Raw genomic sequence first — 13,831 nt, 5'->3', positions numbered from 1 at the left:
CGAAAAATTGACTAAAAGCATTATTTCCTTCGCCCTATTCTATTTTTACTTTCATCATATTTTGCTTTGGTTTTGATACCCCCAAATTCGAAGCTATCTCTTTACAACCCTTCCTTTTCACAACCTATCATACTTTCATAAATCAGAGTCCATTTTCCGTAGGCTGTTTTTGAACCCAGTCAACGACGGGTACTTTTGCTAGTATATATATATATATATATATATATATATATATATATATATATATATATATTATTTTTAAAATATAATTATCCACTGACACGTGTTTCGTCGTATATATATTTTTACAGAAATATACTGGGTTTAGATCAAACTTGAAAACTCCTAGATTAGTAATTTATATTTTTGTTTTAAATTCAAAAACCAGGGTGACCCCAACTTTCATCGGAGGAAGAGAGAGTGGATGTAAATAGAATGTTTATATAATTTTATATTATAATTATAAATAGTTGGAAAAGAATTTAAGAACTTAAACCTTGAATTGAAATTAATGACATTAAGAGTAAAAAAAAAATAAAATAAAATAAAAAATTAGAGCCAACACAGCCTCAGACAATTAGGCCTTGTAGCACACTTTGGTTTGAACATTGGAACTATATCAGAATCCAATAGAGATGTACATAATAAACTAAAAATTTGAATATGGTAGTCACAAAAAAAAACAGGGATGATTAACTAATAACTAAATCATAACACCATAATAGGAATTATATAATCTCTTTTAAATAAATGTCATATATTACGGTTCATTGTGCTCTAAAGAGAAACATTCATTTCGAACGCGCCTCTGTCTTATGAAACTATCTGCTATTGATTTTATAGGCCTTATTGCTTGTGCGGTAATAAAACTTATCAAATGCACATGCGATGTTAGGTTGTATAAAAGTGTAAACTTTGGTTGAAATCGGACTTCTTTCTCTAAACGGATTTTTTGGAGTATAGATTTTCGATACTTATCAGACGCATTCCGATTTAAGAAAAAAACTATGTGAGAACACTCCCAGACACATCAAGTACTTTTGCATGAAATTTTAAAATATCGGCCCAGCCGTTTCCCAGTTTATAGGAAACGAATGCATACACACACACACGCATACGTGCACACACACGAATTCTCTTGTATATGACAGTAGAGGTAGATAGATAGATAGATAGATAGATAGATAGATAGATAGATAGATATTATACAATATATGCCTATTTATATGTGTGTATTTAATACCGTACATTCATTTCCAACAGTATAGTCTGCATTAAACTGTTGTTCTGTTTGTGCTATCGTTTATAAGATTACATAACAAGCGATTTAATTAGTCTTTGGGACTGAATATAAATAAGAATACAAAATGTGAAAAATGAGACGTACGATTGAAAGCTGTTACTTGGAAGAAAGAACCGCCTAATGTGGGTATCCTCTTGTATCACGTGATAAGCTAATCCATTCAAATAAAAAAATCGTTTACCGTATTTCGCTTCCTGATGCAGAAATAAGATATGGTTGAACTAGATAAATCGCTTGTGTATTATTACCCCGTAAACCATAGTATCAACAAAATTACAGCATAATAGATAACAGACTATATATATATATATATATATATATATATATATATATATATATATATATATATATATGTAGTGGGATAGAGGGAGAGAAAGAGAGTAAGAAAGGATTACAGGATGAAAGAATGGGTGAAAATAAATAGATTTACATTATTTATTACAGTTCAAAGAATTTAAGATCAAGAACGATTAAGCGTACTGTCGTTTCCGAGACGTTCATAAGTCATTTTATTTTATTTACTTATGTTTTACATAGATTTCAATATGTTTCTACTCAATGCCTTCTACAAAAAGACACATCTACCACTAGTTTCTTTCTTTCTCTTCGAAAGAAGCCAAAAAAAAAGTCTCAAGCTTAACAGATCCTAAATTATCAATCCATATCCTATCGCCGCGATGTAACATCCCTGTGCCTGTTTTACAAGTATTTTGTGATGAAATCGTAGCATTTGTGCCCTCCTCCCCGATGTAAATATCCTCGACTAAACTGGCAAGCAACACAATTCGCCCCCTTCACTACAGGGGTCCTACTTTTCAACCAAATCGATTAATTGCCTTCTCTAGTTAGGGACCCATTGCGGTGCATCGGGAGGAAGCTCATATGCGTTTCGCTATTACTTATTTCATAATAGATTGTACTCTACTCTGCACTGTAGAGAATCTACTGTTGATTTTATAAAATTATTTTTATTTATAATGGTTTGAATTAAAGTTTAAAATGCAAAAGGTCAAGTATCATACTTCGATTGTGCTCTAAACATTTCTAATGCGTCCTTGTCATATCAAAGAACCTACTGTTGATCATTTACGTCGAGCCTTTGGGCTTGTGTGATGATAAACCTTCTCAATTGCACTTGTGGTGTTTGATTGTGTAAGGTGTTAACTTTGGTCCAAATCGCCTGTTTCTTCTTTCATCGGATTATATCGATTATCGATCATCAATGCTTATCGATCACATTCCGATAAAACAATTATTTAAGAACACTGCCGGGCACATGGAATTCCTTCGTGTGAAATTTCATAAAAATCGACACAGCCGTTTTCGAGTACGTAGGGAAAGAACTCACAGACACATAGACACACGTACAAAGTTTCTTTTGTATAAAAGTAGAGATTTACATATGACCTTTCCATTCAACTGTTCCTCAAAACATCGAGCCTCACATTACAAAAAATCCTCTTTTTTTTCTATCGTGTACGTTCACAGAGGTTCATAACTATTTTTTCACATGCCGTAAACAGATCTTTCTCTAATTTTTTCTCGTTTTATGACGATCTCAAGCCTTTTATTCTTTTCAACTTTAAAAATAAATAAAAATGATAAAAATTAATAAAATTTTATTTATGTATTTTATTTCTTTATTTGTGTCGTGTTTATCCGTAAATATTTCATGAAAATGTGTTTTTTTTTTTTTTCAAGTATTAAAAATAACAGCTTTGAAATCGCCATAGAAACTGATCAATAACAGTGTGGGTCTGTTTACAGCAGAGACAAAAAATGGTTATGCACATATTTCATGCCATCACAGGGAAGATGAAGTTTATGTTATTATTATTTTGATATTTCAACATTGAAATGTCATTTAAATGAAACGTTCACCGTGTAAATATATTTCGAACGTCGATTCATGTAAAATATAAATCATAATGACACTAATCACGTATTGAAAATTATTTATCAAGGAATTTCACTTCAAAAAACAAGTACTACACATACTGAAGTAGAGTAAACAACATAGTATAATCACGTTGACGCACCACGGAAGTTAAGCAAGGTTGAGTTTAGTCAGCATTAGATGGATGACCCGTTTGGAATACTAGGTGCTGTATGAAAGTGAACAACGACACCTCCCGGAAAAAAAAATTGCAACCCCCAACATGGTTATCTCCCTTGCCTGAGAAAAATACTTGTTAATTTAATATTCCTTATGAACGTTTTCTCTATTCTTGTTTTCCAAATAATAACGATAAGATACATTTAACAATTATTTTCTCTTTTTTTTTTTCTTGACTAACTGTAATCCTTTTAACGTATATTATTTCTCAAATCGTTAAAAAGTCGGCCAGAGAATTTAAAAGATCAACTTCTATCAAGGACTACTTCACATGTTTATAATAACTACTGTCACAGACTTTAGATTCTGGTGGGGTTATTGGTATCGCATAGCTGGTTCTATATAATAAATAAATAAATAAATATATATATATATATTACATACATTATATATTACATTATATATATATATTATATATTACATTACTAGACTAGACGATCACAGACACTTATATATATATATATATATATATATATATATATATATATATATATATATATATATATATACGAGTGTTTGTGATCGTCTAGTCTAGTATATATATATATATATATATATATATATATATATATATATATATATATATATATATATATATATACGAGTGTTTGTGATCGTCTAGTCTAGTAATGTCTGTTGCAGGGTGGGGGTGTACAGTGTTAATACATATAATAAGCACATATCTCTTCAATAAGAGTTAAACAACCGAGACGAATAACATCTCGCAACTAATAGCTTACGGGACGAAGAAACATGTTTTTTGGTCGCAACCATTGCCGCATTGTTCGAGACGTGCTCTTGAAAATGCAAGTCATTTTTCCCCTGAGAATTTATACAGTCAAATTGTTTATCCCCATGTTACATTTAGTCCTGGTTACGACTCTTTGTTCACGGGTTGCACATCATCTCTTATTTTGGATGATTACTATGGTTGGGACAACAGCATATTATTTTCATTGTTTTGACTCTCGAGTGTGTATCCGTTGATATCTTATATGCTTTTATATAGTGTGATGTGGTTCTAAGTTGATTAACTGTTCCTTACTGTGTCGGATATATACTCGAGAGTCAAAGTAATGATAAGCATATTCTGTTGTCATAGCTCTAGTGATTACATATTACTATCTTACTATCGAATCCCTTCATTGCTGTCCACTTCACTATCAGACGCGAACTTGTCTGCCCCGTCTTCTAACTCCAACTGACTAAATGTACATGTATCCTCAGATTCTTCTTTCCTAATGACGTCATCATCGCAACACAGCACTCAAAAATCAAATCAGTTGATGTATGCCACGTCATCTATTTGTTATCTTTATTGATAGCAAAAGTTTGTAACTGTTTTAACATAAAATTTAACATTCCCTGTACATATTTTAGCTGACTAGACTTCATATAGACTTTGAAACAATCTTAATAATAATCTTCCCTGATTAGGTCCCAACGCTTTCCGGGAACCAGCCATATAATAATTCGCACACTAATACCAGTGGTAATCCGCAATTATTCCCCCACCCACTCCAGTAATGACTAAAATAACAACTTGTTCATCAATTCGATCATCGACTATTCGACTTGTACGGAATCTACAACACAATTATGTAGGCACGCCAGTTCTCCTTAGATAACTTAAGTTAAGCAACGTTAAGCCCGATCAATTCCAGATGGGTGACCATTTGGGAATACAAGGCGCTGTTGTAAAAGGATGAAAACACGCCCTACGTTAAAATTGTAAAACCTAACGTCGTCATATTTCCTGATCTGAATATACATTAGATTGGGGACCGCTCATGAATTTAATATTGCCTAGAAACTTCCATCTATGGCGGGATCCAACTCAACCTGCTTAGACTGAATGCTGTAGCAGATATGAGGCAAACTATTGAACATAATCACGTAAATAGTGACGGCGTTTTACAAAGTAGAATTTTTGGTAAATGTTACGCTTAAATAAAACAACAATCATTTTTTTACGGCAACTAGATTCAGTCGTTCTATTTTGACGTCTCGTTTAATAGCATTGGTAGAGGTTGCATATATTTTGAAAAGGCTGTATAGTTATTAAATCTTTTTGGTTTAATTTTCTGTCTTTTTGCTTTTTAAGAAAAAGATTTACAAAAGTGTACCGTCATCATCACTATTCTCATGTATATTAGAATTACAAATAATGTATATTAGAATTAAAAATAATACTCGTAGAATTCTTTTATGTTGTTTTTTTTACAGATCATGATTTTGAATTTAAGGAAAAAAATACTGCTAATAATGCTAATTTTTTAATAAGTATTGGGCTGCTTTTAATATCAGATGTTTTATGCGAAGTCAAGTTTTGACGCTTGGTAGCAGAGAAACGTACAGCTGATTTGGAGGGACTTACACATTACTACTACAGATACACTGAAAATGAGAACACATCGGGCGGACAAATAGACAGACACACAGATGAAATGATCTTTTGATTACTTGTAATGCTGAATGAGTATCCAGGGGATTTCATGGCTCTGTCGTGGGGCATTAGAATACGCCGACTGCCCCCCTGCAGTAGGTAAAAGTCCCTCAATGGGGGTCCTGGATATGACCTTAAACTATATCTAGTGGTGAGGCCCCAGCTTGTGGGCTTTGGGGAGTGTGGAGCCACGCTTTAATTACCATTGCTCCCAGGTTCACTCTGACCCGGAGTGGTAGTACCTGTTAGGGTCCCAACTATGGGTTAAATAGAAACCGACGTGAAAACAACAAATATATTCTATTAAAAAAAGTTTTCTTCAAAATCTTTGGATTCGGCATTAAATAACCCGAAAAGGGTTGATATGCCGTAAAACAAAAACAACCAACCAACTAGAGTATTTCAGTACTTTATAAAATACAGTGTGCATCTCTCTTTCTCTCTCTCTCTCTCTCTCTCTCTCTCTCTCTCTCGATTACAACATTAGCGTGTGATTCGATAGCATTGTAATTTTAAAATAGAATATGCACCTTCAAAAACAGCTCACACCGCTAGGTTATCAAAATTGATACCTAAATATACAAAACCACTTGAAGAAACAGTAATAATGGCGTTAAGAGACCAAAGTGCATTGTCGTGCTTGTTATGCAATACTATTAGAGGACTTCCCGTTACGCTAGAAAATGTGAATGAAGCAGCAGAGAAGGATGATTTCATTAGAAAATTGTAAAAGCAAATCTGGTTGAACGTGAACAATAAGAAGGGAAATAGTGTGTCACCCTTTTCTATATGCGACAAGATATTGCTAGAGTAGCAATGCCGACTAATCTGCAAAAAGAATACTCAAAGAATTTCACGCGGGACATCCAAAGATTTCACGAATGAAATCGTTAATTAAAAGTTACACGTATTTATATAGGATGGCTTAGACATTGAAAATATACTGAAACAATGCAAAGGATGTTAACTAGCAACATGGAAACCCGCCGGTAAAATTCAACCATAATCAAAGACGATTGTCTCATGGATTCGATTGCCTATCGAATATGAAAAGCCTATAAATGAACCGCATTACTTGGTCATTGTAGGCAGTTTCACGATTGTTAAGTGCAGACACCCAACGATAACAAATACGATAAATGCACTTAATGAAATTCTTGGTCATTTTGAAACCCCGAAAACTTTAGTCAGCGACAATAGAACGCAGTTCATGAGAAAATAATTTAAGGAATCCTGCAAATCATTGTGTATCAAATATGTGACAACGCCAGTTTATCATCCAAGATTGAACGAACTGGCAGCTAAATTTATGGACACATTCAAACGAGCTGTGAAGAAGAATCAAGGTGCGGATACACATAAAAGAAATATACAGAAATTTTTGCCAATATACAGAATCACGCCAAACCCGAATACGACATGTTTATCGCCGGCAGAGTTGATGTTCGCAAGAAAAATACGCTCTGTGTTTGATAGGCTACTGCCTATTCCGGCAGAGAAACAATCAATAAAAGAATAACAGATTACTTAAGTCAAAGTTTGTTTTTTTTTAATGTAGGGCTGAAAAAATGTTTTAGGAAGAAGAGACAGTAACCAAAAGAATGGGGCATGTCATATATGACAAAAAAAAGGAAACAATTTTCTGTGCAAAAAAAAATAAACATTGCAATCTGTTGATACTAATGCATATTACAGAGGTCACAGAAAATACCGAATGGGAGTCCAATATAAATTGTCTGAAATTCTTGTCCCGATAAATCAGCATTCTCCAATGGAGCTATCCCCAAATCCAAAGCCATAAATACCAGTGTGCCAAATATCACCATGGTAAGGAGTGAGTAATTGAAAGACCCAGGAAGAAAGTGAATAAATTATGCCCAGACTCTTAAAGGTTAAAATTTCATGTGAAAATAGGGAGAAGTGATGTAATGAATATTAGAACATCCGGGTCTTTCCTGCTTACAAGATTGTGATTGGCTGGTTAAATCATAAGTAACAACTGAAAGGTCCACCTAGAAAGACGTCGAAATGTATGCAAGCCTCACACCTGGAACACTCATTTCGACTACGATACTCGTTCCGTGCGGCAAATTACTAGATTTATTATTCCAACTTAAGAAGACCATTAACCTACTTCAAATGATATCGATCCCTTTAGCAAAATAATATCATTGTGATATATCACAGTAGGACTCTGTAAGCATAGTATTTGAGCCACGTAAGTATTATATATTGGATTTACTAAGTTTTATTTAATAGAACTTTTCATAACTTTATAAATTAAGAAATAGGAAGAGTACGAGGGACGTTCCTATGTGACACGAACTGTGGACCGTACAACGTCGGGTTGTTTTGCTTGTTACGACAAGAAGCGGTCAATTTTCTGGGTGGTCCTTTTGACACGAGTGCAGGGATTGCACATTGCTGGATGTAACAGTGATGATGATGATGATGATGATGATGATGATGATGATGATGATGATGATGATGATGATGATGATGATGATGTAAAGAATAAATCTGTTTTATTAAAAAATAATCAAAATGACTCCCCCCTCCCACAGGCTGGACCTAAGTTGGGATCATAGAATGAAGAAGATTGTGAATCTGTGGAATTTTGTCCTTACGTTTTATTTGAAAGACGACCAGAAAATCAAGTCAAGTAGGTAAACTGTCGAGTGGTTTTTATTATTGGATTGACCGTGAAATCACTTTGGAAAGAGGGTTAACTATGATGACCAATTCACTTATTCTACATAATAAAGATGGCCTTTGGGAAACCCTTCTCACGGGTGGTGGTAAAGGGTACGGAGAGAAAGCGGGAGAGACAGATAGACGGATAGAGACAGAGACGAAGATAGAGAAAGAAAGACAAAGCCCCAAGTAGAAAGGGGACATAAACTAGAAGGTTTAGAAATAATAAAAAGGCATTTTGGGGCCAGTTGGGGAGAATTCGTTGGTGAGGAGAGTTTGTTGACAACCCGGCCGTTGGACACGACTGGGTGAAAAAAAATTAATTTAAACCATTATAATCCTGCACCCAGAAGTTAGTCTGATTTACCAAGCTTATAAAGACTCCTAGCTTATGTCATTACTGAAACTATACCTGTAACAACGTTGAATAATTAATGTTACTAAAAAGACTGCCTTTGTGATTTCTTTTGTTGTTTGCCTGTGGTTGTGAAATGAATTCTTCCCTAGACCGATGTTTCACGGTGCCGCAGAGGAGAGCGACGCACCTGCATGTGAAAGAGGACCACCTTCTCAACGTCCAACATCAGACGACCAGCCGAAGGACCCATGTGGTAGGGTTACCGACCAGCCATCATGAGAGCAGAACTGCCACACGAACTTAGGGTTATGCACGAGTTGCGTGTTCAAGTAGAAAGGCGATGAGTTCCAGCAACCAGCGAGCGTATGGGATGGATATTAAGGTCCTAACCACTAGACGAAGAAAAGATGAAGACAAAGATAAAATCTATACGATCAAGTTACGACAAGGAGTTATGAATATGTCTTCGTCAGTTTAAATACTTTTAATTCGCAAGGAGTTAGAGAGTTAAATGCTCTCAAAAGCTTTTGAAAAGTTTGGAAAACGATTAAAAGCCGTTGGCACCTTGAAGGCTCCAGATGCAAAGTTATTGAATTTTATTTTATTTTATTTTTAAAAATGTAACCCCGAGCCGTCGGGAGTAGGATTACCTTTAAGGTGTGGCCCAACTCTTTCCCGGCGACGGGCGACGCAGCCCATAGGGTTATACCAAAAGTAATGCCTTCTATTTTTTATTATTGAATGGATCCGATGGGTATATTGAATTGTCATGATGACTGAACTTATACATTCATAACCTTAGTTTCTTTTTACTGTTGCAGATATTGACGGTAAAAGATTCAAAGAATACAACCACTTTTATAGACATGCATCAGAAGCAAAGATCCGTCATTGAATTCCATGCAGAAAAAATTGAACCAAACAACATTCACTGGCGCTTGTTGAACGTTTACGAAACCGAGCAGTTGATGTCATCACAGTTAGAAGATAGGTTCGTCGATTTCAGAGTGCCGACAGAGGTCTCAGTAACAAAGAGAGCCCTGAATTTTTACTATTTTACAATGCTCACCTGGAATCCAACCTTGATCGCCCGTGGCGCAATGAATAAAGATGTTGAATCTCTATAATTCCATGTTAGCATTGTCTGAAGATAGCGGTTTCAATTTTACCCAAAACAGGCCCGTGACTTACTTGGCCAAAACGTGGTGAGACGACAACAACTATGGAAGGCAGTAATTGCTGAGGATGCAGTGAGGAGATTCGGAGTTCCTATCCCGTCGCGGTTACCACCTGACGAATGCCAGAGGAACAGTTGACCGAAACGTTGTGAAACAACAACTAAAAAAGATGAAGATAATAGTTCGCAATAAATAAATTAATAAATAATACTCATCTCAATAATTAATTCCAATTAAAATAATATACAAACAGGAAGGATTTTATAAAAAATTATTTTAATATAAATATCTGATTGATCAGTGATAATTAGGTTACATTATTTAATTCATATAAAATTATTTCAGAAAAAGGGTTTTTATTAAGTGCATCCAATACTTTCGCGTTTGTTAATTTATATTTTTCCTTAAATATAAGCTTTCTAAACTTTGAATTTTTAATTACTATCCCAAATATAAGTTGGAATAGTAATAGGAATATGCTGACCAAATTTTAGGTAAAATTTTGAACCCTAATTAGAGTTATAAAGAAAGATGTAACGTGTCCAATACTTTTGCGTTGCACTGTATATTGTATTAATAAAAAGGTGAATTTGAATAGCTTTTTCCACCAGTCTGTTACATCCTTTAATTGTATTGCATTCTATAAATTACCTTTATATACTCAACATTTTCTTACTACCAAGACGAGTCTTGGAGAGATACATTTAAAAGAATCGATTATATTTCGGAAAACATAATCATATGCAACAACAAAAATAGCTGAGACATTGATATCTTCTATAACTAAAGTCTCAAAGGAGTTTAAAAAAATCAAATAACACTTTGATTGTGTTATTTTCCTTTCATAATGTAATTGACAAAATAAAGTAAACTACATTTCGTATAAAAGTCTAGCGATATAGCAGACAATTAGTAAAAAAAAACATATTACGTCTCTCATTCTTTTGGGAATATACAGATGATATGTAGTTCTGTATATAAATACACACATTATGATGAAACTTATGAAAATTATATTCCAACGAGATAGAACTTCAGAAAAGGATAACCTAAAATTATTTATATATTAATCAACATTTCGTCTTCATTTAAAGACTTCCTCAAAATGATTGGTTTTGGAGAAATAAAAGACAGGTACAATATTTTCAAATATTTGGTGCGAACTAAATATTTTCAAGTATTGTCATTTTAGTGTATTTCTTCAAATCAAGGAAGTCATGAAATAAAGACGAAACGCACTTAAATATATGTTTTTTTTATTTATTTTTATTATACTTTATAATTTACCCCAACCAAGCACAGGGCCACTTATTTGTGAGGGACTACAAGTTGGGGCCATATTTGCAGGGATACTATTTAGCGAGTTCTATTCGAGTAGAAGGTTTTACGGCATCTAGAGATCTCTACAGTGTGGGGTGTGTGATTTTGCTGCTTGTCGGGTTTGTCTGGGATATTTTTGTCGAAAGGTGCTCGGAGTTCGTCAGGTTGTTACTCTATTTTTGAACCTTGTCAAGAAGCGAGAGACTAGTGACAGATATGCCAACCCAGATGTGGCAACAATACCCCATGCATGAACAAATCGTGGATAATTTCGGGTGTGATTAGCCTTTTAGCACGGTAGATGGAGCTTACCTACCTCGCAGTGGCCATAGCAATTGCCTCAATGTTTTTGTTCCAATTCATCTTGTCTGTGAATGTTCACCCTAGGAGCTTGAGGGAAGTACTTTCGATGGCAATCAGTAATTGAGAAAGTTTCTTGTAATTATTAAAGGAAATAAGATTAGTCTTGGCAGCATTGAACGTTACCAACCAGTTACGACCCATTTCACTACAGACTGAAAGTTTTCTTCGAGAGTTGTAGCAGTTTTCTTACATATGTGTTCATTAGTTTTAACCTCGAGTCATTTATAGAGCGTGGTGTCATCAAAAAATCTCCCCATCTCAGAGAAAATTTTATCAGGGAGGTCATTTATGAATATCAGGAATAAAGGTCCAAGGATTGACCCTTCTGGAACACCCGTATTTATACTGTGCTGTTTTGATGTACGAACATTGAGGATAACCTGGATTTTTCTCTTATCTAAGAAGGATTTGATTATGTTGAGTATACGTCCAGCAATACCATATGATTTGATTTTCATGAAAAGCCATCGTGACATACCCTGTCAAATGCTGTAAATATGTCCAGGGCTACTGACCTAGCTTCTCCTGTCTTATCTAGTGCATGGTATATACGTTCGGAAATTACAGTTAGGATAACTGCAGTAGTTTGTCTAAATCCATATTGTCGGTCGGATAAAAGTTTATTATCTGTGAGGTGGGGGACTAGTGCTTGATTGATTAAGGACAATGATTTTAGCAACGAGAGGGAGGAGGCTAATGGGGAGGTAATTGAATCAGTTTTTCTCGTCAGAATTGTTGTAAACTTATACAACAGAAGCAATTTTCTAACAGTCTTGAAAGCAAGATTCGTTAAGGTATTTATTCTAGAGCGTGAAAAAACTGGACGAACCTTAGCGGAGCATTTTTCTAATAGTATAGCAGGGATAAGATCAGAGCCACATGTCTTTGCGGTGTCTAAATTTTTATGGCATCACGAACAAGAGAAGGGGTGATTTTCAGGTCATCGAGAGCGTGGCTTCTGTCTGCAAAGGGAAATTTGGAATGTGTGGTCTGCTGGGTTTAAAGTGAAATTAGAGGAAAAAGGTTGGGCAAGCAGATTCGCTTTTTCAGTTTAAGGGAATTGTGGAGCGTCCATAACGTTTTTACAAATCACGAGTTTCTAGTTTTTGAAACAATATGCGTTTTCTGATGATAGCAGAATTCCTTCTACTGGCTGAGCCTAGTTCTCTCTTACAATCGTTTTTAGTTTCTACAAACTTTTGCCTATTTGAATTGTGTGTGTGCAGCCAGCACCAACCCTATTCATGGTTTAACCGGCTTCCTCCGTCGCATGTATATCCCCGTTATGGTAGATGACGACGTTAGGTTTTTGCAACTTTTTTGCAGGAAGGTGTCGACGTCCTCCTACATACAGCACCCGGACTTCCCAAATTGGTCACCTATTTTAGTAATGACCAGGCTCAACGTTGCTTAACTTCGGTGATCTGATGGGAACCGGTGTGTCAACGTGATTATGCCGTATTGGACATGTCAGATAAGTCATCGGAATGCCTGCTAGCTTTAAGCGATAGCAGTTGCACAATCGGGGGTGAACCATTGTGGAGAGAGTGGCTTGATAAAGTACTTCCGTGTAGGAACGTGTGCTTTAAACCATTCAGTAGTCTCATTTGCACAGTTTTACAAGAGAAGAAAAGATACTACTCCATGGAGCGTTTATTGTGAGATTTCTGATAGCTTCCCATTCAGCCTTCTTATAGTACCCTGTCGTTTTGGGTAATGTCTCCTCAGGTTTGGCTCGAGAGTTTAGAGTGATTTCTACCATTATCAAAACGTGATCAGCATTCACAAGTAGGCTATGGGCATTTGTTACACAATAATCGGGAACTGTGGTCAAAAATAGATCTAAAAGTGAGGCTTGTTGGTCCTGAGGATCTGGGAGTACGGGTCGGAAACGTAACTGCAAATGATAGGGAATGAGATATAGACAAGCTATGTGTTATGCAACCAGCTACGTCTGTGTAAGTAAAGAAACCAAGCCAATTACCGTGGTGTACATTAAAGTCACAAAGTACATGTACTTGTGCACTATTATCAACTGAGATGACTCTATCTA

At 35.2% G+C, this 13,831-nt stretch overlaps 1 pseudogene; it reads right to left on the bottom strand.

Annotated features, from left to right (window-relative positions):
* Window positions 1-13,123: 13,123 nt before the first annotated feature.
* Window positions 13,124-13,242, bottom strand: LOC145297416 (5S ribosomal RNA; annotated as a pseudogene).
* Between the last annotated feature and the right edge of the window lie 589 nt (window positions 13,243-13,831).

This window comes from Euprymna scolopes, chromosome 17 (genome assembly GCF_053919585.1).
Source record: "Euprymna scolopes isolate OS-2025 chromosome 17, ASM5391958v1, whole genome shotgun sequence".
Lineage (NCBI taxonomy): Eukaryota > Metazoa > Mollusca > Cephalopoda > Sepiida > Sepiolidae > Euprymna > Euprymna scolopes.
Note: the sequence above shows the minus strand (reverse complement) of the source record. Positions and strands in the feature narration are given on the sequence as shown.